We start from the raw sequence: 24,594 nt of genomic DNA on the forward strand, positions 1-24,594 counted from the left end.
GCAAGATTTCCTCTAACTACAACTATTGACACAAGACTCCAGATTACTTCACTGATTTTTCTTCCTGTCTAGTGAAACAACATCTTATTGATTCTGAGACTTTGTTCCATTTTAAGTGGCTTATCAAGAAAAAAATATAATTTTTATGGCTATACTCTTTACACCTTTTTTTAACTGGAAAATGAATTATGTAGGAAAGATGCAAGATCAGTTTTTAAATATTTGAGGGGCAGAGAGCAGGGGAATATATTTTCAAAGGGCAAAACTCAGATGAGTGGAAGTTGCACTTTTGGCTCAGCTTAGGGGGCGTCAGAACAATGGGGCAAATAGCCTCCAGAGAGAACCAAGTTCTGTATGAGGGATGCTGGGAATCATTTGTCAAGCATTCTGTAGAATAACCCCTGAATTAGGCAAGGGGCTGTATCAGAAACGTAAAATTTGTGGACAAATGTCACTTAAAAAGTCATCTCATGGGGCGCCTGGGTGGCTCAGCGGGTTAAAGCCTCTGCCTTCGGCTCGGGTCATGATCCCAGGGTCCTGGGATCGAGCCCCGCATCAGGCTCTCTGCTTGGCTGGGAGCCTGCCTGCTTCCTCCTCTCTCTCTCTCTCTCTGCCTGCCTCTCTGCCTACTTGTAATCTCTATCTGTCAAAAAAATAAATCTAAAAAAAAAAAAAAAAAAAAAAGTCATCTCATGTGAGACTCTTATGATTCAGATGAGGTTGAGTGAGGTGTCCAAAAGAATTTGACTTAATAAGCCCCTAGCTTAGCTGATTATTAGAACTACCTGCAACGTTGTGTGTGTCTGTATGTTCATGCTGGGGTTGGGGAGTTGTGGCTGGTTAACAATTTACTGAGTTACGCCAAGACTACTCAGTTGGTATTTCTGACTGGGTATAAAATGTGAGTTTTGAAGATCCACTAAGTTTGGGAACCACTGATGTTGCTGCAGACACCAGTTTCCTAGTCCTGTGTTCTTTTTACCATGTGGCCTTGCTTAAGCCCCTTTCACATAAAATCTATGGCTTTTTTTCTTCCAAACAGTAGATCTCTAGTCAATGAAGTTTGTGATCTACTTATTTTAAAATGATCAATTTAGGTTGTCCACTTAGGTTTCATCCAGTTTTAATAAGAAACTCTTCCATGGTTCGCCTCCATAAGAGACTATGGACTCTGAAAAACAACCTGAGGGTTTTGAAGGGTCAGGGGTGGGAGTTTGGGGGAACAGGTGGTGGGTAATGGGGAGGGCACGTTTTGCATGGAGCACTGGGTGTTGTGCAAAAAGAATGAATACTGTTACACTGAAAAAATAAATAAAATGGAAAAAAAAACAACAACAACAACAAAAAGAAACTCTTCTATGAAATGATGATATTAACAAGAAACCATTTTAATGTAGGAACTGAAGAATAAGGCCAACAAACCACATTCAAAGCTGTAAATAAATCAATGCAATAAAATGGATACAAGCATCTTGTAATCTAAGAGCTGTCAAAACACTAAGAAGTAGATTAGTGATTTTTGTCTATTTTTTGTCAGGTCCTACAATTTCACTTGTTCTTCCTTTTGACTTAAACAAATAGCTGCTGGTTTCTGCTCTTTTCTAAGACTTGTTTTCTTGTTTTGTTTTCTTTTATCATAATCAACTCTCAAGTATTCTTTACCAATAGTACCTCCTTGTCTTTTAAGCCATGGACTCCTTCAGGAGAAGGGTTCTAGTTTACTTCAGCCCTGCTTGAGAGATCATGCCAGAAACTGGATAAGATATAATGATAAGATATAATGCAGGTCATTTGATAATGCTGAGTTCAGAGGAAATCTCATAAACTATACAGTCTTATGTACTATAAAGGTATAATTCTTCTATATTTATCTTTCATTCAGTTATTTGATGATCACATCATAATGCTCTTTTAATGGAGCTTGTTATTTGATACCAGAAAAAAACATTTTGCTTTTAAGGCTGCATCTTATTCTGTTTATGTTTAACTAGTTGTTGTAAGCATAAGTGCTTACATAAACCCCTTAGTTCTTGTGCAATCTTAACGACCTGGATAAGTTACATTGATCTTCAGTTTCCTCATCTGTAAAATGACTGGATTTTCCTTCTACTTTTCTGGGGAGCCTCATTATTGCTAATAAGACATTCCCTTGAAAGACCTTACTGAAGCAGAGCTGTTAGTTTACAGTTCTAATTCATCAGTTGACAAGTGCCTAAATCAGGAATAAAACATAGCACATTCTCCCCAAGTCCCCAAAGGATAGAAAGTCTGTAATTCAATATTCTAATGTCATACATTCACATCTTTCCACCTGTTTAGTCATACCTACCTGCCATATGCATTATCTACTATTAACAATTTCCTTAGTGCTTTAGGACAATGATATATACAAGAGCCTTCCCTCCATATAACTACAGTGAATCAGTGTTCTGGAACAGATGACGCTGCTGCAATATTATCCTGTTAATTTCTAATTATGTAGATTTTCAATTTTTGGTCCAGAATCTTGAAGTGGTGTTCATTCTTTCAGTACATTTAATTTTCAAAAATATTTATTTATTTATTTATTTATTTTAGAGAGAGAGCTGGTGTGTGCAGTGGGGAGGGGCAAAGGTAAGGGGCAAAGGAATAGGTAGAGAGAATCTGAAGCAGACTCTGCACTGAGCGTGGAACCCAACGTGGGACTCATTCTCAAGACCCTGATATCACTATGTGAACCAAAACCAGTAGTCAGACACTTAACCAATTGCACCACTCAGGTGTCCCTTCCAGTACATTTTAAACATATCTTTAGTTTTGTATATTACTGCTCTATGACATGAGTTTTAACTGATTGTCAGTTTTCATAACATGTCAATGAGAGCCATTTACACATTCTACACTGCCTGTCAGTCAGTCCTTATGAAGCTGCAAATGGTGTGAAAAATGTCATTGTTCAGGTGAGTTGAAAAAGCAGCGGTTAAAATGTGTATCACATTTTTAGAGCAACAATAACTGAGTCAAGGTGGTATAACATACATACCTGTACATTTGATGTATTTTTATTTATTTTACTTAAGAATAGCAGTAACTTTTCTATTGTCCATGTATAGGTGAAGTCATCAAAATGTTAAAAATTGGAGATAAATGAGTACTCTCTTTATTTAAAATATAAAATCAACTTGTAATAAAGTAGGACAGTCATATGCAAAGTACCTTAAGAAACTTAATAGTTCTAGTGTTGGTTTGACCATATTAACTTATTCAAATATAGACATGTCTGGGAGGGTCATGACCAGTGTTTATTATCCATGGATGGATCAAAAAACCATATTCATAGATATGCCAATGGTGACCTAACTTAACGGACTGGAGGAGATATGGAACTTTGGCAAAGAATTCATTTTATGAAATGTTTGTGTATAGTCTGAATCTGAAATGTAGTCATATTCCAAATAGTTTTGTCTAAAGACAAGTCTGGTTATTCAAAAAATGCTCTCCCTTTTTTGGTGATAATTCTCACAGAAAAATAATACAATAGGATGGAGAAAATAGGAATGTCATATGGGTGTTAATATTTTAAGTGTTGTGAGAGGTATGCATATAATTTAATAATTTGGCTTTATGAACTTCTACATTAGTCTTGCAATCTCAGTGAATAGGAGTCTTCCTTTGAGAGAAAAATGTGTTGTCATTTTACAAGCAAAAATGAAGCTTCTAATGAGATCTTGTCATTTCAACACCATGAATGGACCTAGAGGGTATTATACTAAGTGAAGTAAGTGAGAGAATGACAAATGCCATATGATTTGATTTATTTGTGGAATCTAAAGTACAAACTCTTAAATACAGAGAGCAAACTGGTTGTTGCCAGGGGGAAGGTGGATGGAGCATGCGTAAAATATATACAGGATGAAGAGGTACAAACTTCCAGTTATAAATAAGTGGTGGAGGTGAAAAGTACAGCATAGGGAATATGATCAATAATATTGTAATAATGCTCTAGAGTGGCAGACATGACTATATTTATCATGGTAAGCATTAAGTAATGTCTAGAATTGTTGAATCAATAGGTCATACACCTGAAACTAATATAACGTTGTATGTTCAATTATATCTCAATAATAATAATAAAGGAGCCTCCTGGAAGAAAATATTCAACTCACCCATTGGGCTTCAAGTAAATGAACTAACTCGATAAACAGTTAAAGCTAATAAGTAGTTTTCTAGTTTAAAAAAAAAAAAAGTCAGGCTTCTGAATATTTAAGACTGACCGGGGAAGTAGTAAATCCCAAGTCTATGAGACTTCTTGATATTATTATTACTTTCTGCAATAAATATGTATTTTAATTTCTTTGTCATTCTGTCTCCATGTTATGACTAGTATTTGGGATCATTTTCTTTACACCTGATGCATTAGTATTTCCTTAAATGCACGTCTGACAAGTTCTCTCCTATTAGGACAAGTTCTCTCCTATTTTTCTTGGCCTAAAATTTCTTTCTTTTACACTCACTGTGAAGAAAATTTGATTGGATAAAGACCTTAAAAAGAATAGCTCTCATTCCACTTCCAAAATTTGAAGATATTTCCTTGTCTTCAAAGACAGAAGACTATTTCATTGAGAAGCTGGTTCATTGTTGCACTGAGAAGTCAGTAACTGTTCAATAGGTGTTGCTGGGAATATTGGAAAATCACATGGAGAAAAAATTATTGGACTCCAATTTAAACCACTCACAAAAATTACAAAAATGGATTAAAAACTTTAACATAAGACCTAAAACTGGAGAAAACCACAGGAAAAAAGCTTCTTAACATTAATCTTGGCAATAGATTTCTGCATATGACACCAGAAGATTGACAACAAAAGCAAAAATAAAGTGGGACTGCATCAACCATAAAAGCTTCTGCAGAGCAAAAGATAAAATCAACAAAGTAAAAAGGCACATTATGGAATGGGAGATTCTATTTGCAAACCATTTATCTGATTAGAGGTTAATATTTAAACTATATAACTACCTCATACATCTCAATCGCAAAAGAAACAAGCAATCCAGTTGAAAAATGGACAGAGGACCTAAATATACATTTTTCCAAAGAAAACATGCAGATGGCCAATAGGTAAATGAAAAGATGCTCAGGATCACTAATCATCAGGGAAATGCAAATCAGAACCACAATGAGATTATCACCTCATACATTAGAATGGCTACTAATATAAAGACAAGACGTAAGAAGTTTTGGTGAGGATGTGGGGGGAAAAAAGGAATCTTGTGTCTTCTTGCTGGGAAGGTAAATGTATATAACCACTATGAAAAACAGTATGAAGAGTGTGGAGTTTCTTCAAAAAATTAAAAATAGGGGCGCCTGGGTGGCTCAGTGGGTTAAAGCCTCTGCCTTCGGCTCAGGTCATGATCCCAGGGTCCTGGGATCAAGCCCCACATCGGTTCTCTGCTCCGCAGGGAGCCCACTTCCTCCTCTCTCTCTGCCTGCCTCTCTGCCTACTTGTGATCTCTGTCTGTCAAATAAATAAAATCTTTAAAAAAAAAAAATAAAAATAGACCTACCTTTTGGTTACATATCCAAAGGAAATGAAATCAGGATCTCAAAATGGTATTTGTATCATAATGTTGATTACAACATTATTCACAATAACAAAGATATAGAAACAACTAGTGTCCATTTATGGATAAATAAAGAAGATAGTATGTAAGTAGGCATTGTGTGTGTGTGTGTGTATATATATATATATATACACGCATATATAATATAATATTGTTTAGCATGAAAAGGAAGGAAATCCTGACATGTGCAACAACATGAATGGACATTTAATGCATTATACTATGTGAAATAAATTAGAGAAAAATAATATGTATGACCTTATTTATATGTGGAATCTATAAAATCCTAACTTATGGGAACAGAAAGCAGCATGGAGGTTGCCAGGGCTGGGGATGGGTGAAATGGGGAGATAGTGGTCAAAGAGTGCAAACTTCCAATTATAAGATGACTTAATTCTGAGGATCTAACATATAGCTAGGTGACTATAGCCAATGGTAGTGTATTATATACTTGAAAGTTGCTAAAAAAAATACATCTTAAATATTCTCATCACAAAAAATAAATGATAATTATGCGAGGTGATGGAAGTGCTAACTAATCCTACTGCAATAATTATACAAGTGTATGATATCATCATGTTTTATGCCTTAATCTTACATGGCATTATATGTCAGTTATATCTCAGTAAAATTGGAAAAAACCTGGGCTTTGATCATTTAGAGAACAATTCTATTTCTTATTCACCCTCATATTTAAGGTATAATACTTTGTGATCTAGATGAAAACATAGGAGATTCATCTGCTTTTTTCACATTAGTAGACTCTGAACTCCAGTGTTTGTCACCCACTCCGATATTTGGCATGAGTCTCTCAGAACTGTTCAGCTTCTCAGGTCTCTGAAGTCTGTCCTCCAGTACTGGCCCATATGTTTAGAGAATAACGTCCCCTTCACTCCCAATTTGCTGTCACATTTTCTGTTCTCTCGTGTCCTATCTATTCTCTCTGGAACTTGCCCTAATAATTATTCAGCACTATTGAAGCCCTGATAATTTCAAATAGATTTTTAAATTTTTCTTTCATATTTTCTAATTATTGTTATCAGGAGAATTGGCCTGAATGTTCTATCTCTAGAGCAGAGCATTTTTTGTAGATTTTATTTACATTTGTATTAATATACTGTGTAATATTAGTTTCAAGTATACAATATAATGATTCAGCACTTACATACAATACTTAGTGCTCATCACAAGTGCCCTCCTTAATGCCCATCACCTCTTTAACCCTCCCCTCACCCACAATTCATCTCTATATTGCATAACTTAGACCAGTTTAAATATGTAGCAAATACACACATTTGTTAAACAAATTGATGTTTTACAAATGATGTGACCATTATATAAAACAAAAAGTGTAAGTGCCTTTTCCAAATAACATGCTAGTTAACCTCAAGACTGAGATCAGGACTGGAGTATTTTTCTCATGTTAACTATTTTTTTTTTTGTACTATATCATCTAGTCCTCTTTAAAGACACTCAAGAGTGTCCTCTTTCAGGACTACCTAAGCTAAGTCTTTGTCATTCTTGTTATTGCTACCACACCAAAACAAAACAAAAACAAAAACCAAAAAAAAAAACAAAAACAAAACGCCATCAGTGGCATTTTTTTATTTGTGCTCTATTATATGTTAGTACTGTTATGTAATTAAAATAAATTTTCAATGTCAGCAATTTTGCAGTAAAACTGATATAGTATTACATTTTTCAGCGGTGCCTGTGCTTTTGGAAATAATTTTGGCAATATCTATAAAAATGAAGCAATTATATATCTCTAGAGACCAGTGGCTCTCAGAGGTATTTTTAGTACCCTACCCATTAGTCCCCAGTTTGTCTTGGCATTATATGGGAATTTAGAAAACTTACAATATGGCAAGATATTCTAAGCATTAACATAGACACAATGTACATTCCTGAGAAGAGGGAATTTACACATCATGTAAAGTAGGATTGCTAAAACAATAAAAAGGAAAAAACAACAACAAAAAAGCATCTAGTGGAGAAATTCATGTTTATTTTTACCAAGTTCCCTTAAGTTCCAAGCTCTAAAAACTCACTCAAATCTATCCATATGAAATGGGTGATATATTGGAAAGTTGTGGACATGTAATGGAAATTACATGGAAAAGTAATTTGGGTGCAACTGTATAACCAGACCTCACAAAAGAACCAGAAATGTTGGAACCGGAATTATTTACGTAACCCAGAAAAGCTACAAGGTTTGTCTCTTTCTCTCGCTATTGTCTCTCCTTCCCAATGTGAGTCTTCTCTTTCCAGCTCACTTTTTTCTCAGTCATCTCCTACATATTCTTGCTTTCCCGTATAGTTAGCTTCCTTGTGAACTAAGGATGCCTTTACAACTCAAGTTTACCCTGTGTTGTTATTCTGCTTGAACACTCAGCAAAGTCCAACTGCAGTCTCTGCCTTTAGTTCACATTTGCAGAGGAAAGAAGCAGAATCTCAACTAAAATGATGGCCTGATCCCATGTTAGGTGCTATCTTTAGTCAGTCTTGCCTAGGAGTGGTAAACATCGGGAAATTAGGAAAATATCACTATGGCTACATGCTAAAGGTTGTGGGCACTTTGCACCAGATGAGATTATCCTTAAGGATGAGCTAGAGCAGGATATAACAGCTCTCTGATTCTGGATTCTATGTCAAGCTAATAGGGGTCTGGCTTTTCCCTCAGCATGTAGGTCAAGTTCACAAATTATTGCCCCCAGGCTTAGTATGGTCAGAAAATGCTTTTATCCTTGAACAGCTGGGGTTTTGTTTTATTTTTAATTTAATACCCCTACCTGTGGCATGCACTGTCCAATTCTCCATATGGTCTATAAGCCCCACCAGCAGGTTGCTGTTATTGACCTGCCTATTATGAGGCACTGAAATTCACAACCTCAAGGTTAGAGAATTGAAGTAGAATTGTATATGTATGGAACTGGCCAAGATTTTTGTTACAAAGCTATCGAAATCCTTGCCTATGGAGATATCCTTATAACTAGACTGGAAGGAGCCTTTCTCTTAGCATATGATGCGAACTGAACCTTTTGATGGGCAGTATTAATACGCTATCTTATTTAATAATCACAGAAATTACAATATATTTATTATTATCTGCATTTGGGGACTAGGAATAGTGATTCTGGCCTTGACTCCAAGTTCTCCTGTTCACCATCCATGTTTCCTTGGAAAGATATTTAAAGTCCTTTAGTCTCAATTTCCTCTTCTATTAAAATGGTAGTGGTAGTACCTATTATATAGGTTTAATGTCAAGATTAAATGATAAAAGTTTTTAAATTTACTTACATATAATAGATAATTAAACATTCCCTTGCCTTTTGCTCAATGATTTTAAATAATACCAGTTTAATTATTTAATGAATCATCTGTTACCATCTCTTTTCTTGAACTGTTGTGGCTACTACTTTAGCTGGGAAAAGATACTTGTGATTTTTTTTTCATGTGTCTTTATACTTGAGACCATTGATACCAATTTGAGTACTAACTGTAGTAACCTGTTTGCTATATTACAGAAGCTGGTTTTTTTTAATATTTTATTTACATTTACATTTACATATTTACATTTATTACATTTATTTGACAGAGAGAAATCACAACTAGGCAAAGAGGCAGGCAGAGAGAGAGGAGGAAGCAGGCTCCCCGCAGAGCAGAGAGCCCGATGCAGGGCTCGATCCTAGCACCCTGGGATTATGACCTGAGCTGAAGGCAGAGGCTTTAACCCACTGAGCAACCCAGGTGCCCCTAAAGAAACTGTTTAATCAAAGGATTAAAGTCCTTAAAATCATTTGGATAAAGGGATTATGATTCTGCAGCATCATTTTTTTCAATGTTTTACTAGTCATAAAGGTCAGTACCATTTTCTTTGAATTTACCACAAGCTCTTAAGGTGTTAGTTTGGTCACACCCTAATTAAATTACTGCAGTGTTGTAGATCCAGAATAATTTATGTACCTTTAGATTATTTAAAACTTCTAAACTTCTTTGTCAAATCATTTTGCTGCCACAGAAAACACATCAAATCATTGTCTTATTATGGCACGTGTAAATATGATTACTAGAAGCCATGTGTCAGTGATTTATTTTCTTCAATATGCTTCATCTTTTCAGGGAAATTCATTCCAATTTAGGTTTATATGGGAAACAGGTTCTTGCTTCAAGCTTCCATACTGCCTTCAGATCTTATTTCTTCCTAATAACCTTTTCTGAAAAATGTATTCATTTTTGTATTTGACACAGAGACATGGGAGATTTGGTTCTTCTGGGAAATTATGATTTTCATAATCTGGAGCATTAGGTGCTTGGACAATATCAAGAGAAAAACCTTCTGAGGTAGATCAGGCCAAATGGCCCTTAGATGGATCTAAAAGGTTTACATTTTAACCTGAAGGTGATGGGAGGCATTGAAGGACTTTGAGTAGGTTAGTAACATGACTTTTTGAACAATTCATATTTCCTAATAACCTCACACATAGTCTTTTTAAAAGGTTTCCTGACCACTGTATAAAAGATAAAGCGGAGCAAGATTTGGGGCTCTTGCTATAACTCTAATGGGCTTTCTGTAAGGTCTGGAATAATACCGTGACAGAGAGAGTATCAAGGAAGAGAAGGAACTGGGATACTTGGGTGTCTCAGCTGGTTAAGCGGCTGCCTTAGGTTCAGGTCATGAGGCTTAGGTCCTAGGATTGAGTTCTGTATGGGACTCCTTGATCAGAAAGCAGCTTGCTTCTCTCTCTGCCTGCTGCTCCCGCTGTTTGTGCTCACTCTGTCTCTCTCTCAAATTTAAAAAAAAAAAAGAGAGAGACAGAGAGAGAGAAGGAATTAAGGATAGGGAAAGTAAGAAGAAGAGAGAATCTCAAAGTCAGATTCATACCATAAAATCAATAGAAACAAGAGAATCATTTGCTCTCAGGGCCAGATTTGTTAGAAGGTGAGTTTGGGTTTATGGAATAGTGCTCTGATCATATTCCTCTTTTTGTCTGTACTCTACTTCAACTCATTTACCTTTTTTCATATTTTCTAAAGCAGCTATAATTATGTGGTAAAACTTATACCAAAATTAAATATCAAGCATTTTTAGAATACATATACTTACCTAGCAAAATTAATGTACTTATGTGAATGAGTCTCAATGAAGAAGTAGATTTTTACAACAGAGACTCCCAGAATGGATGCTGGTATGGTGGAGAGGTGGAGATTTGCTTTAGAAAAGTCAGAGTGGGATGGGGTGCCTGAGTGGCTCCGTGGGTTAGCCTTCAGCTCCGGTCATGATTTCAGGCTCCTGGGATCGAGCCCTGCATCGGGCCTCTCTGCTCAGCAGGGAGCCTGCTTCCCCCTATCTCTCTGCCTGCCTCTCTGCCTACTTGTGATCTCCCCCACCCCTCTCTCTCTCAAATAAAAAAATAAAGTCTTAAAAATAAAAAGGAAAGAAAAGTCAGAGTGGGGAAACTGGCTAGCTCTTGCAAGTTGGAAGCGAGTAGGAGGGAAGGAATCAAGAAAGCAGACAGGAGGCCCAAATCCCTGGTTCATTTACTTCTATCAGTCATAGCTCATTGAAGATTATTGTCCACCCTCTGGCAATACTGTTAGCAGTTCAGGAATTCTGAAGAAAGATTCCTGTTAAAATATTTTCTCCCCCCAACCTTCAGTCATGGTCTTATATTCCTATTCAAAATAGAGTCCATTGAGTTAAAGTATTGTTTTTCAGAATTCAGAAGATATTTTGTTAAAAGAGGCCAAAAGATAGGGACCAGAAAATATAGGGCTCCATGGACATGATAGGAGATTTGATTTTTAAGAGCAAAAATAAAGCAACTGAAGAATTATAAGCAGGGAAATAAAGCTACTGAGGAACATTATTTGATTAATATTTTATTATGGTTGTTGTCTGACTAGAAAGAAGAATAGAAGGGAGATCAAAGAGAAGACCAGAGAAATTCCAAGAGAAAGATAATGATAATTTTACTAAGGCAGTTGTTGTACAGATGGAGAAAATTGGAGGGATTTGGGTAATGTTTTAGAATTAGAGACCACAAGACCTTAAAATGGTTTGAGTATGGATTATGAGAAAAGGAGTAACTAAGCATAACTTTCATTGCCATTGATGGCTTTGAAAAGCCACTCATTGAAGTGACAAAGAGAAGCCCAGGAGAAGCAGATTGAGGGGAGAATTAGATATTGGGAAATAAAGACAATGAGTAAATGCTGAGAAGTTTTAATGTGAAAAGAGAAAGCTGGGGTGGTTGCTGGAAAAAATAAGGGGTCTTGAGCAGATTTTTTAAAATTTGAGAGCTAATATGTGAATACTCATATAATATTCATGGCAACAGTAGAGACGAAGTTAGCTGAGAATTTTGGGAAAAGGTGGAAGAATTTTAAACTGGGTAACAAAGTATTATTGAAAGAATTAAAAAAATGTTTTGGTGTTTATTTTTTAAAATTTACTATTGACAAATTTTATGATGTTTCAAAGAAAATTGTCCTGGTATATGCAAATTCTTTTGTGACAAAGTCAGTCTTGCTTTATTAAATCATGAAGAAAGCAGGTTAGAAAGTCATTTGTAGATCATGTCCTTCTATTCCCATCCATCTACCTCAATATTTTTAATTTTTTTTTTACCTCTGTTATTTTAGAAGAGTTTTGAGGCAGACCTCTTCCTCCTCCTCCTCCTCTACTTACCTTCTTCAGTATTACTAATATTCAAGTTTGTATATATAAAAATAAAGTTATTCATCATTTTGTATTATCTGTGGAAAAAGGAAAAGAAATAGAATGCATTGTTATAAAGCAGGATTTAGTAATTGTTTTGGTTTTTTTTGTGTGTTTTTTTTTTGTGGGATTTTGTTGTTTTGGCTTTTACAGTCTGAGAAAGAGAATTATCTTAGGACAGTAGCTTTGCGGAGAGCAGTCCTGATCCAGACATAACCATAGTTGGAGAAATCATAGTATTTGCACTTAATAATTTGGTGTTCTTTATAGTATATAATCACAGTGTTTGAGTGGGATTAAACTGAATTCATCGCTGACATTTCAGGCAGTAATACAGAATTGCCTGAGGGGATATATGCAACTGGTTTCAAGAGCATTATGAACTCGGGAAACACTATTACATAAGCTTATTACATGCTTATTACATAAGCAGATCTTGAAGGTCTCAATATTGGGATATAGTTGTGTTAAAATCAAAATGATAAATGCTGTCTGGGTTATACATCCTTCATCATTAACCAGCAAGGATTTCTCTTGGGCGTGTTTAAGGTATAATTCCCTGATTCGTGCACTCATGGTAGAATAGGGTCATAGTCATCTGCGGCTGTTGGAGAGGACTTTGTGGATGCACTGCACATTTTAAATGTTCTCACCTTAAATTTGTAATTCTGTATGCTTTGACTCTGAGGCAGTTTTAGCTCTAAATCCAGACACTAGATCTATGTATTTAACCTGTGTGTTTAATTAGAAGTTTTATTTGACCTTCTAATTTCACTGTGTTTGGTGCTAGATAGATAGAATGCAAGGTTTAACAAAAGGGCTCTTTTATTTGAATTGAAGAATATATTTGTGGCATAAAGATTTAGAAGCTAACTAAAGACTAGATTTCTCTTTTGGATATAAACCAAAACCAAAAACGTATCTTTTCTTATTTGAATAGAATTACAAAAAATGTAAAATATCATTTATAACAACAACAAAATAAAATTTACAGTATTTTTTTTTTTTTACAGTATTTTTTTAAATGCCACAACTCTTGGATATTTTAGCCTAATTAGACATAGCCCTGGATTGCCAACCATCTTAGACACAATTCTGAAATAGTAAAAACACTTTAAATCTCGCCTCCTTTTACAATAAGTGATTTAATCTTTAGAGATTTTTTTTCCAACTCCTAATTTCATTGGTGAAAATATTTGCTTGGTTCTAAAGCAGTCATTAGCAACTAGCCATATATACAAATGAACAGCTTCTCGGTAAACTTAGTGGTTTGTGTGCTATTGAGGGTTAAGTTTTGGACAGGCTAGTATTCTATTATTTGTGTTTCTTGGTGATTCTCAGAAGATGACCTTTGGGAAACACTTAAAAAGATGGTTAAAATCTTTATAAATAACCAGAGGAGACTAGATCTAGCCTCTAGTCAAAAAGGCACTGTATTATATAGAGTTGTCCATGAAAAACATTCTGGGGGACAGTAAAATGACTGGGATTTATTCATCCCTTTACTCAGCATACATACCATTGATTCAATCACTCTTATGTGTCAAATGTGCTTCTAGGCAAGCATAATACCGGGGTAAATAGGATAGACAGCTTCTTTGCCATCTAGGTACTTACATCATAATGGGAAGATAGACAGTAAACAAATATACACTATGTTAAGCAGAGCTGTGGGTAACTGAAAACACTGTAGAGGGCATAAGGGATTTTGGGAAGAGAGTGTTGTTACTTTATAAGATTATGAAATTGGACCACTTCCTTACACCACACACGAAAATAGACTCCAAATGGATGAAGGACCTCAATGTGAGAAAGGAATCCATCCAAATCCTTGAGGAGAATGCAGGCAGCAACCTCTTCGACCTCAGCTGTAGCAACATCTTCCTAGGAACAACGGCAAAGGCAAGGGAAGCAAGGGCAAAAATGAACTCTTGGGATTTCATCAAGATCCAAAGCTTTTGCACAGCAAAGGAAACAGTTCACAAAACCAAAAGACAACTGACAGAATGGGAGAAGATATTTGCAAACGACATATCAGATAAAGGGCTAGTATCCAAAATCTATAAGGAACTTAGCAAACTCAACCCCAAAGAACAAACAATCCAATCAAGAAATGGGCAGAGGACATGAACAGACATTTCTGCAAAGAAGACATCCAGATGGCCAACAGACACATGAAAAAGTGCTCCACGTCCCTCGGCATCAGGGAAATACAAATCAAAACCACAATGAGATAATCACCTCACACCAGTCAGAATGGCTAAAATTAACAAGTCAGGAAATGACAGATGCTGGCGAGGATGCGGAGAAAGGGGAACCCTCCTCCACTGTTGGTGGGAATGCAAGCTGGTGCAACCACTCTGGAAAACAGCATGGAGGTTCCTCAAAATGTTGAAAATAGAACTACCTTATGACCCAGCAATTGGACTACTGGGTATTTACCCTAAAGATACAAACATAGTGATCCGAAGGAGCACGTGTACCCGAATGTTTATAGCAGCAATGTCTACAATAGCCAAACTATGGAAAGAACCTAGATGTCCATCAACAGATGAATGGATAAAGAAGATGTGGTATATATACACAATGGAATACTATGCAGCCATCAAAAGAAATGAAATCTTGCCATTTGCGACGACGTGGATGGAACTAGAGCGTATCATACTTAGTGAAATAAGTCAATCAGAGAAAGACAACTATCATATGATCTCCCTGATATGAGGACATGGAGAAGCAACATGGGGGGTAGGGGGAAAGGAGAAGAATAAATGAAACAAGATGGGATTGGGAGGGAGACAAACCATAAATGACTCTTAATCTCACAAAACAAACTGGGGGTTGCTGGGGGGAGGTGGGATTGGGAGAGGGGGAGGGGGCTATGGACATTGGGGAGGGGAGGCGAACCATAAGAGACTATGTACTCTGAAAAACAACCTGAGGGTTTTGAAGGGTCAGGGGTGGGAGGTTGGGGCAACCTGAGGGTTTTGAAGGGTCAGGGGTGGGAGGTTGGGGGAACAGGTGGTGGGTAATGGGGAGGGCACGTTTTGCATGGAGCACTGGGTGTTGTGCAAAAAGAATGAATACTGTTACGCTGAAAAAATAAATAAAATGGAAAAAAAAAGATTATTTTAAAAGAATTAATTGATAAATAGCTGTTTTATTTAATAATTTACTTAACTGATAATTAAAGAAGCAAGAAATTTATGCAGCTTCATGCAGCTATTTGAGAGAAAAACACTTAAGACAGAGACAAAAAATCAGGTGCAAAACCCCTGAATTTGAAGTGTTTAGCAGATTTGAAAAGTGAAACAAGGCCCGTGTGGCTGGACTGAAGTCAAAGAGGAAAGAAGATGCAGTATATAAGGTTATAGAGATAAAAAGGAGGCTTGAATATCTAGGTTTTATCGGTGACTATAAGTACTCTGGCTCTTACTCTGAGTAAAATGATCCATTAACAGATTTTTTTGAAAGGAGAAAAACACAATATGACTTGTATTCCAAAAGAATCAGTCTAGTTGCTATGTGAAAAGTAAGTGTTGAAAGGGCAACAGAAAGAAAGAGTTTAAGAAGTTATTCCAGTAATTCAGAAAAGAGGTGGTGTTGACAGTAGAGTAAAAAGAAGAGTGCATGTGGTATGTATCTGTCGGGGATTTCACTAAGGGATTTAAACAGGATGTGCATGAGGTATGAGAGAGGAGAAGAGAGAGGTGATAAGACAGTGAAACCTACCTATGAGGAAAACTAAGAGAAAGCAGGCTGTACAGGAAAAGCATTTGTTTCTGGATATGTTGAGTCTGAGAAGTTTATTAGACATTGAAATGGGAAATATTGATGGGAAACAGGAGATAGAGGAGTGTGGAATACAAGGCAGAGCTCCAGTTTGTAGATGCTAATTTGGGACTTATCAGCATATAATGGTAAGTGTTTAATGTTTAAAGACTAAGGTTTTATCATGGAGCTACTTCCAGAGAGTAGTTAAGGACTGAGCCAGGGGACATTTTAACTTTTAGAGAAGAGATTTCTTTAAAAGCAGCTAGCAAAAAGACGTATAAAGTGGCCAGTGAGGTGAAGCAGTTGTCTGTGAAGAAGTACCAGTGATCTGTCATGTCTAACTCAGCTGATAGGCTAATGAAAATGAATATTGAGTATTTATCATCCAAGATGGCTAAACTTAAGCTATTAGAAACTTTGACAGGAAGTTAGTAGAGGGATTTCCCCCACCACCACCCTGCAGGGAGACTACTGGTTATAAATAATTACTTTATTAATTTGTGTGTATAAATTATGTCTTTAATGGATAATGTTAAATAATGGATAAATTATAAATTTATGTGTATAATAATGTTACCATTATTTAACAAAATTTACATATCATTTTTGTGAATATTTTAAAAAAATAGTTCATTATCCCAATACCCAACTTCATAGTGCTTTCCGAAGGTTGAATCTTTATCAGAACAGTAAGAGATGCCCCCTCTGCTATGCTTCCTACCTCCATGCTAGCACATATTTAATAAAAATAACAGTGGGATACAGCCCTCCCCATAAATACAAGGTACCACTAGAGATAATTAAAGCCTGTGATGGAATGGGGTAACCATAGCAACTAAAATCTTCACACCTAGTCCAACTGCTGGCTATAGTAACACAACCTCCCATACCAAAACCTTTTCAGAAGTAAAGGTGTGTTCATCTCCAAACATAAACAAAATTGACCTCAGTATCTATGATCCAGTACAGCATGTCTAGCTTTCAAAAAATAATTATAAAGATAAAACACAGTCTGAAAAGGTAAAGAAATCTACAATAACTAGACTCACATATGACTTAAATGTTGTTAACTATGAGGAGCTTTAAAATAACTATGATTATTGTTTTTTTTTTCACCGTAACAGTATTCATTGTTTTTGCACAAAACCCATGCTCCATGCAATACGTGCCCTCCCTATTACCCACCACCTGTTCCCCCAACCTCCCACCCCTGACCCTTCAAAACCCTCAGGTTGTTTTTCAGAATCCATAGTCTCTTATGGTTCGCCTCCCCTTCCAATTTTTTTTTTTTAATAAACATACAATGTATTTTTATCCCCAGGGGTACAGGTCTGTGAATCGCCAGGTTTACACACTTCACAGCACTCACGATAGCACTTACCCTCCCCAATGTCCATAACCCCCTCCCCCTCTCCCAACCCCACCTCCCCCCAGCAACCCCCAGTTTGTTTTGTGAGATTAAGAGTCATTTATGGTTTTTCTCCCTCCCAATCCCATCTTGTTTCACTTATTCTTCTCCTATCCCCCTAACCCCCCATGTCAATCGGAGAAAGACAACTATCATATGATCTCCCTGATATGAGGACGTGGAGAAGCATCTGACTCTTGATTTCAGCATGGGTCATGATCTCAGGGTTGTGAGATTGAGCCCTTCATCAGGCTCCTTGCTCAATACAGAGTCTGCTTGAGGTTCTCTTTCTCCCTCTGCTTCTTCCCCCACTTGTACAATGTCTTTTTCTCTCTCTTATAAATAAATAAATAAAAATCTTTAAAACAGCTATGATTATTAAGTGAGAGGTCCTTATGAAAAAGGTAGATAACACATTGGGGAGGGGAGGTGAACCATAAGAGACTATGGACTCTGAAAAACAACCTGAGGGTTTTGAAGGGTCAGGGGTGGGAGGTTGGGGCAACCTGAGGGTTTTGAAGGGTCAGGGGTGGGAGGTTGGGGGAACAGGTGGCGGGTAATGGGGAGGACACGTTTTGCATGGAGCACTGGGTGTTGTGCAAAAAGAATGAATACTGTTACGTTGAAAAAATAAAATGGAAAAAAAAAAGTAAAATAAAAAAGGTACATTTAGCAAAAAATTAAAAACTATAATAAAGAATCAAATGGAAATATTAGAAATCAAAACCATGGTAACAGAAATGAAGAATGCCTTTCTCAAGCATATCATAAGACTCAATAACCAAGGAATCAGTGATAGCAGAACAATACAAATTATATGTACATATGTTTCTGTATGCATTTGTTTGGGGGAAGGAGATAATTGGAGCATAAAAATGCTCAGCTAGACCAAGGGAAGACAAAAAAAAGAAAACAAGAAACAGAAAACAAATGGTCCAAATAGAAAACAGCTAAAAACAGGGTACATTTTAATCTGACCATATTCAGTAGGCATATTCAGTATCAGTAGGCACTTGAAATGTGAGTTATCTAAACATACCATTTAAAAGATAAAGATCAGAGTGGATAGAAAAATCAAATCCCAACCATATGCTGTCCACAAGAAACCCACTTTAAATATAAAGGTACAGAAAAGCTGAAGTAGGGGCACCTGGGTGTCTCAGTGGGTTAAGCCTCTGCCTTCGGCTCCAGGTCATGATTTCAGGGTCCTGGGATCCAGCCACACATTGGGCTCTCTGCTCAGCAGGGAGCCTGCTCCCTCCTTCTTTCTTTGCTTCCCTCTCTGCCCACTTGATATCTGTCTGTCAAGTAAATGAGTGAAATATTGGAAAAAAAAAAAAAGAAAAGCTAAAGTAAAAAGATGCTCTAAAAACAAAATTATGAGGACATGTTCAAGGAGATGAAAATAGGCCTGGAGGAGGTATGAGTAGCAAAAGCTGTAATAGTTCAAGAAAAATAAATAAATAATGTGCTGCTGGATTACAATGCAAAAATCAAAAGTAAATACTCATACTGATATGAATAAATTCTTAGATAAATAAATGAACAATTGAGAGAAAAAGAGCGGGCAAACCATTCTGACAGAATTTCCGATAATATATATAGATACTCTTCCTACAGGATGTGAAGTTTAACCCACCCTGCTACAACCTTGAGTATAGGCTGAATTTAGTGACTTATTTCCAAAGAACAGAATATGAAAAATGGAAAAGTATTAAATCTATAGTAGGGAAACCTATCAAACATTGCCTTATCCAAATGATCAAGATTATTATCACCAGTGACATGTTTATAATATCATGTATTCCCTGATACGATGGGATGAGAAGAACACTTTATCTCTGCAGTTTTCTTGCCTAAAGCCCATTATACCAGTCTAGTAAAGAAGAAAACATTAAACAAATCCAAATTAAGAAACAGTCTACAAAGAAAAAAAAAAAAACTAAAAAAAAGTCCACAGATATTTCAGTTACAGTGGAAATAAGGAAAGACTACAAAACCATCCTAGACCAGAAGAGAAGGAGAGACATGTTGACTAGATAAATGTTGTATCCTGGATTGTGTCCTGGAACAGAAAAATAATGTTACTGGAAAAGTAATAATGTTGGTGTCGAAGTTGTAAAAAGTGAGCCATGGTAATATAAAATGTTACTGGAATTGAGTGAGAGAGATATGAGAATTATCTATAAGTTGTTTGCAACTCTATGTAAATATCAAATCATTCTGAAAGGTTTATTAAAGTAAAAGAACCAGAAAAGATAGCCATGTAGACACTACCAAAAGAAAAATGTGATACCTGTATTAATATCAAACAGAGTGGATTTCAGAATAAGGAAAATCATCAGGGATAAACAGGGATAGTACATAATGATAAAGAGGACAATTATCCAAGAAGACATAAAAATCCTAAATGTGAACAGATTCAACAATAGAGTTTAAAAATGCACTTGAAAAAAACCCAATTGCTCTGGAAGGTGAAATAGACAAATCCACAATCACTATTAGGAGAAATCACATTTCTTTCATTAATTGTCAGAACGAGTACACAGAAAAACAGAATAGTGGGTGGGGAGGGAATTAATCAATCAACTTGATCATTAAATTCCAGTCAACAACCACAGCATACATTCTTCTCAAGTACAAATTACAAATTATAGCAGATAATTCTTAAACAAATTTATAATAGAAATTATTCAAAGCATATTCTCAAACTCTAATGAAAATAACCTAAAAATCCATAAAATATATCTTTCTTTTATCCCCAAATACTTGGTAATTAAATAATGTATTCCTAAATAACTTGGAAATTAAATAATATATTCTTTTTATTTTAAAGATTTTATTTATTTATTTGACAGATAGAGATCACAAGTAGGGAGAGAGGCAGGCAGAGAGAGAGAGGAGGAAGCAGGCTCTCTGCCAAGCAGAGAGCCCGAGGCGGGGCTCGATCCCAGGACTCTGGGATCATGACCTGAGCGAAAGACAGAGGCTTTAACCCACTGAGCCACCCAGGTGCCCCTAAATAATATATTCCTAAATAACAAAGAAAAAAAGGAAGTATGAATGGAAATTTTAAAATACTGTGAACTGAGCAAAACTAGAAGATAAAACTTATCAAACTGGTGAGATGGAGTGAAAGCAATGCTTAGAAATTTATAACATGAAAGGCTTCTAATAGAAAAAAGAAAAAAAAAAAGATCTAAAGTCAATAACCAAAGCTTCCACATGGGAGCTAAAGAAGAGAAAGGAAGCATCTGAAAGGAAGTAGAAAAAGTATATAATAAAGATGAGAATACATACACACACACAGCTATTCAGAGAGAGAGAGAGATTTATATATTATATATAGTATCCATATATAACCTATTTATACACATACAGACTTATAGAAAGATACCTATATAATATCTAATCTATTTACATGTACACACATATAGATAGATACCTCGATAATATCTATATATAACCTATTTATATATATATATACACACACATATAGATAAATACATAAGTAATTGAAGATATTTTTAACCCCTCCCCCGCCAGCCAACAAAGAAAATTCTGGGTACAAATGATTTCACTGGTAAATTCTACCAAACACTTAAGAAAGAAATAATACTAATTCTATAAAATCTCTTGCAGAAAACAGAAAGAAGGGATACTTCCTAGCTCATTTTAAGAAGCCAGTATTACTGGTGTGAATATAAAATAATAAAGCCATTTTGGAGAAAGATACCTATATTACAAAGTTAAATACACTCAAAATGTGTATTCCAAAGTATTCTACTCCTAAAAAATACCATAATAAAAGAAAGCTTATGTCCATACATAGACAATTTAATGATTGTTTTAAAGAACATTTACAATTCATAATTGTCCCAAATTGGAAATAGCCACATGCCCATCAACTAGTGAATGGATAAATAAATTTATAAGTATACACATAAACACACACACAGAGAATTCATCATAAAATAAATTCTTGATACATACTACAAAATAGATGAACACCAAAAACATTCTAAGTGAAATAAGTGAAACAAAACTAAACACAGTATTATATAGTATATAATTCCAGCTATATGAAATTCTAGAAATAACAATATTTTTGTGACAAGAGGCAAATTAATGGTTGCCTGGGTCTAGGGTAATGGGAAGTAATTCATTACCCATGGTCAAGAGGAAACTTCTTAGGATAGTCAAACTGTTCTACATCTTCATTGTGATGATTGTTACGTGACTGTGTACATTTGTTAAAATTCAGTGAACTACATGTTTAAAAGGGATAAATTTCATTTTAGGAAAATTATACAACCATACCTCTGGGGGAAAAAATGTTCATTGTCAGATACAAGAATAATTATATCGGGAAGGTAACGTTGCTCCACTTTGGGCATTTAAGCCATATTTTCATAACAATAAAAAGAAAATATAATTATTTCCAGGAAGTTGAATTCTACAGAAGTTCTAATTAAATCATTTGAACTGCAAAGAAAAATAAGTCTCATTGAAATTAATTATCTTCCTCATACTACATGGAACCTTCTTCATATGTTTGTTTTCCTTTGTCTAACAAACTAAAATGAATGTGTCTTTGTAAAGATTGCTTCAGTATCTTTGCAATTGCTCCTTCTTATGACAATCATATAATTTTTTAAAAGTGCAAAGACAAGAATTACTAATAGGACAGGATTCCTCTCCTATTTCACCTTCCTCCTCTATGACTCTTAATTTTCTTTTTATAACATGGTATTTGGGTAGTCTATATTTTTTCCTCTCATGGAAATTTCTAGAGAAAATATTCTAAATCTGATTTTTCAAAAACAGATCAACTATCATCTTCCCATTGCCCATAACAAAAATCTTTGCCAAGGGGTGCCTGGGTGCCTCAGTGGGTTAAAGCCTCTGCCTTCGGCTCAGGTCATGATCTCAGGGTCCTTGGATCGAGCCCCGCATCGGGCTCTCTGCTCCTCAGGGAGCCTGCTTCCTCCTCTCTCTCTGCCTGCCTCTCTGCCTAGCTGTGATTTCTCTCTGTCAAATAAATAAAATATTAAAAAAAAACATATTTGCCAAGTCAGCCATACTTTTGTGAAACAATGAATGATTCTTTGCCTCAGCGGAAGCTGCATTCACAAAAAACCTATTTAATGAAAGGAACATAAAGAGTGTTTGTGGGAGTCTTTAGTCCATTCCTTACTGAAGCAAAGAAACCTCTTTCATTTCCATTTATTTAAATTTCTGGCTATATATACATTCAGGAAAAAAAGTTTTGTTACATAATTTCATGTTGGTGTTCAGTGTGTAAAGAAGCAGGGAAGGGAAGAAATTTGAGTTCAAGAGTAAATATATGTTGTAAGGCCAAAAAATATTTTGTGATTTATTATTGAAGTTTTTTTTTTTAATAAACATAATGTATTTTTATCCCCAGGGGTACAGGTCTGTGAATCACTAGGTTTACATGCTTCACAGCACTCACAATAGCACATACCCTCCCCAATGTCTATAAACCCCTCCCCCTCTCCCAACCCCCCTCCCCCCAGCAACCCCCAGTTTGTTTTGTGAGATTAAGAGTCATTTATGGTTTGTCTCCCTCCCAATCCCATCTTGTTTCATTTATTCTTCTATCCCCCTAACCCCCCATGTTGCATCTCCACGTCCTCATATCAGGGAGATCATATGATAGTTGTCTTTCTCCGATTGACTTATTTCACTAAGCATGATACGCTCTAGTTCCATCCACGTCATCGCAAATGGCAAGATTTCATTTCTTTTGATGGCTGCATAGTATTCCATTGTGTATATATACCACATCTTCTTTATCCATTCATCTGTTGATGGACATCTAGGTTCTTTCCATAGCTTGGCTATTGTAGACATTGCTGCTATAAACATTCGGGTACACGTGCCCCTTCGGATCACTACGTTTGTATCTTTAGGGTAAATACCCAGTAGTGCAATTGCTGGGTCATAGGGTAGTTCTATTTTCAACACTTTGAGGAAGCTCCATGCAGTTTTCCAGAGTGGTTGCCCCAGCTTGCATTCCCACCAACAGTTTAGGAGGATTCCCCTTTCTCCACATCCTCGACAGCATCTCTCATTTCCTGACTTGTTAATTTAAGCCATTCTGACTGGTGTGAGGTGATATCTCATTGTGGTTTTGTATTTCCCTGATGCCGAGTGACGTGGAGCACTTTTTTATGTGTCTGTTGGCCATCTGGATGTCTTCTTTGCAGAAATGTCTGTTCATGTCCTCTGCCCATTTCTTGATTGGATTGTTTGTTCTTTGGGGTTGAGTTTGCTAAGTTCTTATAGATTTTGGATACTAGCCCTGTATCTGATATGTCATTTGCAAATATCTTCTCCCATTCTGTCAGTTGTCTTTTGGTTTTGTTAACTGTTTCCTTTGCTGTGCAAAAGCTTTTGATCTTGATGAAATCCCAATAGTTCATTTTTGCCCTTATTTTCCTTGCCTTTGCCGATGTTCCTAGGAAGATGTTGCTACGGCTGAGGTCGAAGAAGTTGCTGCCTGCATTCTCCTCAAGGATTTGGATGGATTCCTTTCTCACATTGAGGTCCTTCATCCATTTGGAGTCTATTTTCGTGTGTGGTGTAAGGAAGTGGTCCAATTTCATTTTTCTGCATGTGGCTGTCCAATTTTCCCAGCACCATTTATTGAAGAGGCTGTCTTTTTTCCACTGGACATTCTTTCCTGCTTTGTCGAAGATTAGTTGACCATAGAGTTGAGGGTCTATTTCTGGGCTCTCTATTCTGTTCCATTGATCTATGTGTCTGTTTTTATGCCAGTACCATGCTGTCTTGATGATGACAGCTTTGTAATAGAGCTTGAAGTCCGGAATTGTGATGCCACCCACTTTGGCTTTCTTTTTCAGTATTCCTTTGGCTATTCAAGGTCTTTTCTGGTTCCATATAAATTTTAGGATTATTTGTTCCATTTCTTTGAAAAAAATGGATGGTATTTTGATAGGGATTGCATTAAATGTGTTGATTGCTTTAGGTAGCATGGACATTTTCACAATATTTATTCTTCCAATCCAGGAGCATGGAACATTTTTCCATTTCTTTGTGTCTTCCT

The sequence above is a fragment of the Meles meles genome, chromosome 15 (genome assembly GCF_922984935.1).
Source record: "Meles meles chromosome 15, mMelMel3.1 paternal haplotype, whole genome shotgun sequence".
Lineage (NCBI taxonomy): Eukaryota > Metazoa > Chordata > Mammalia > Carnivora > Mustelidae > Meles > Meles meles.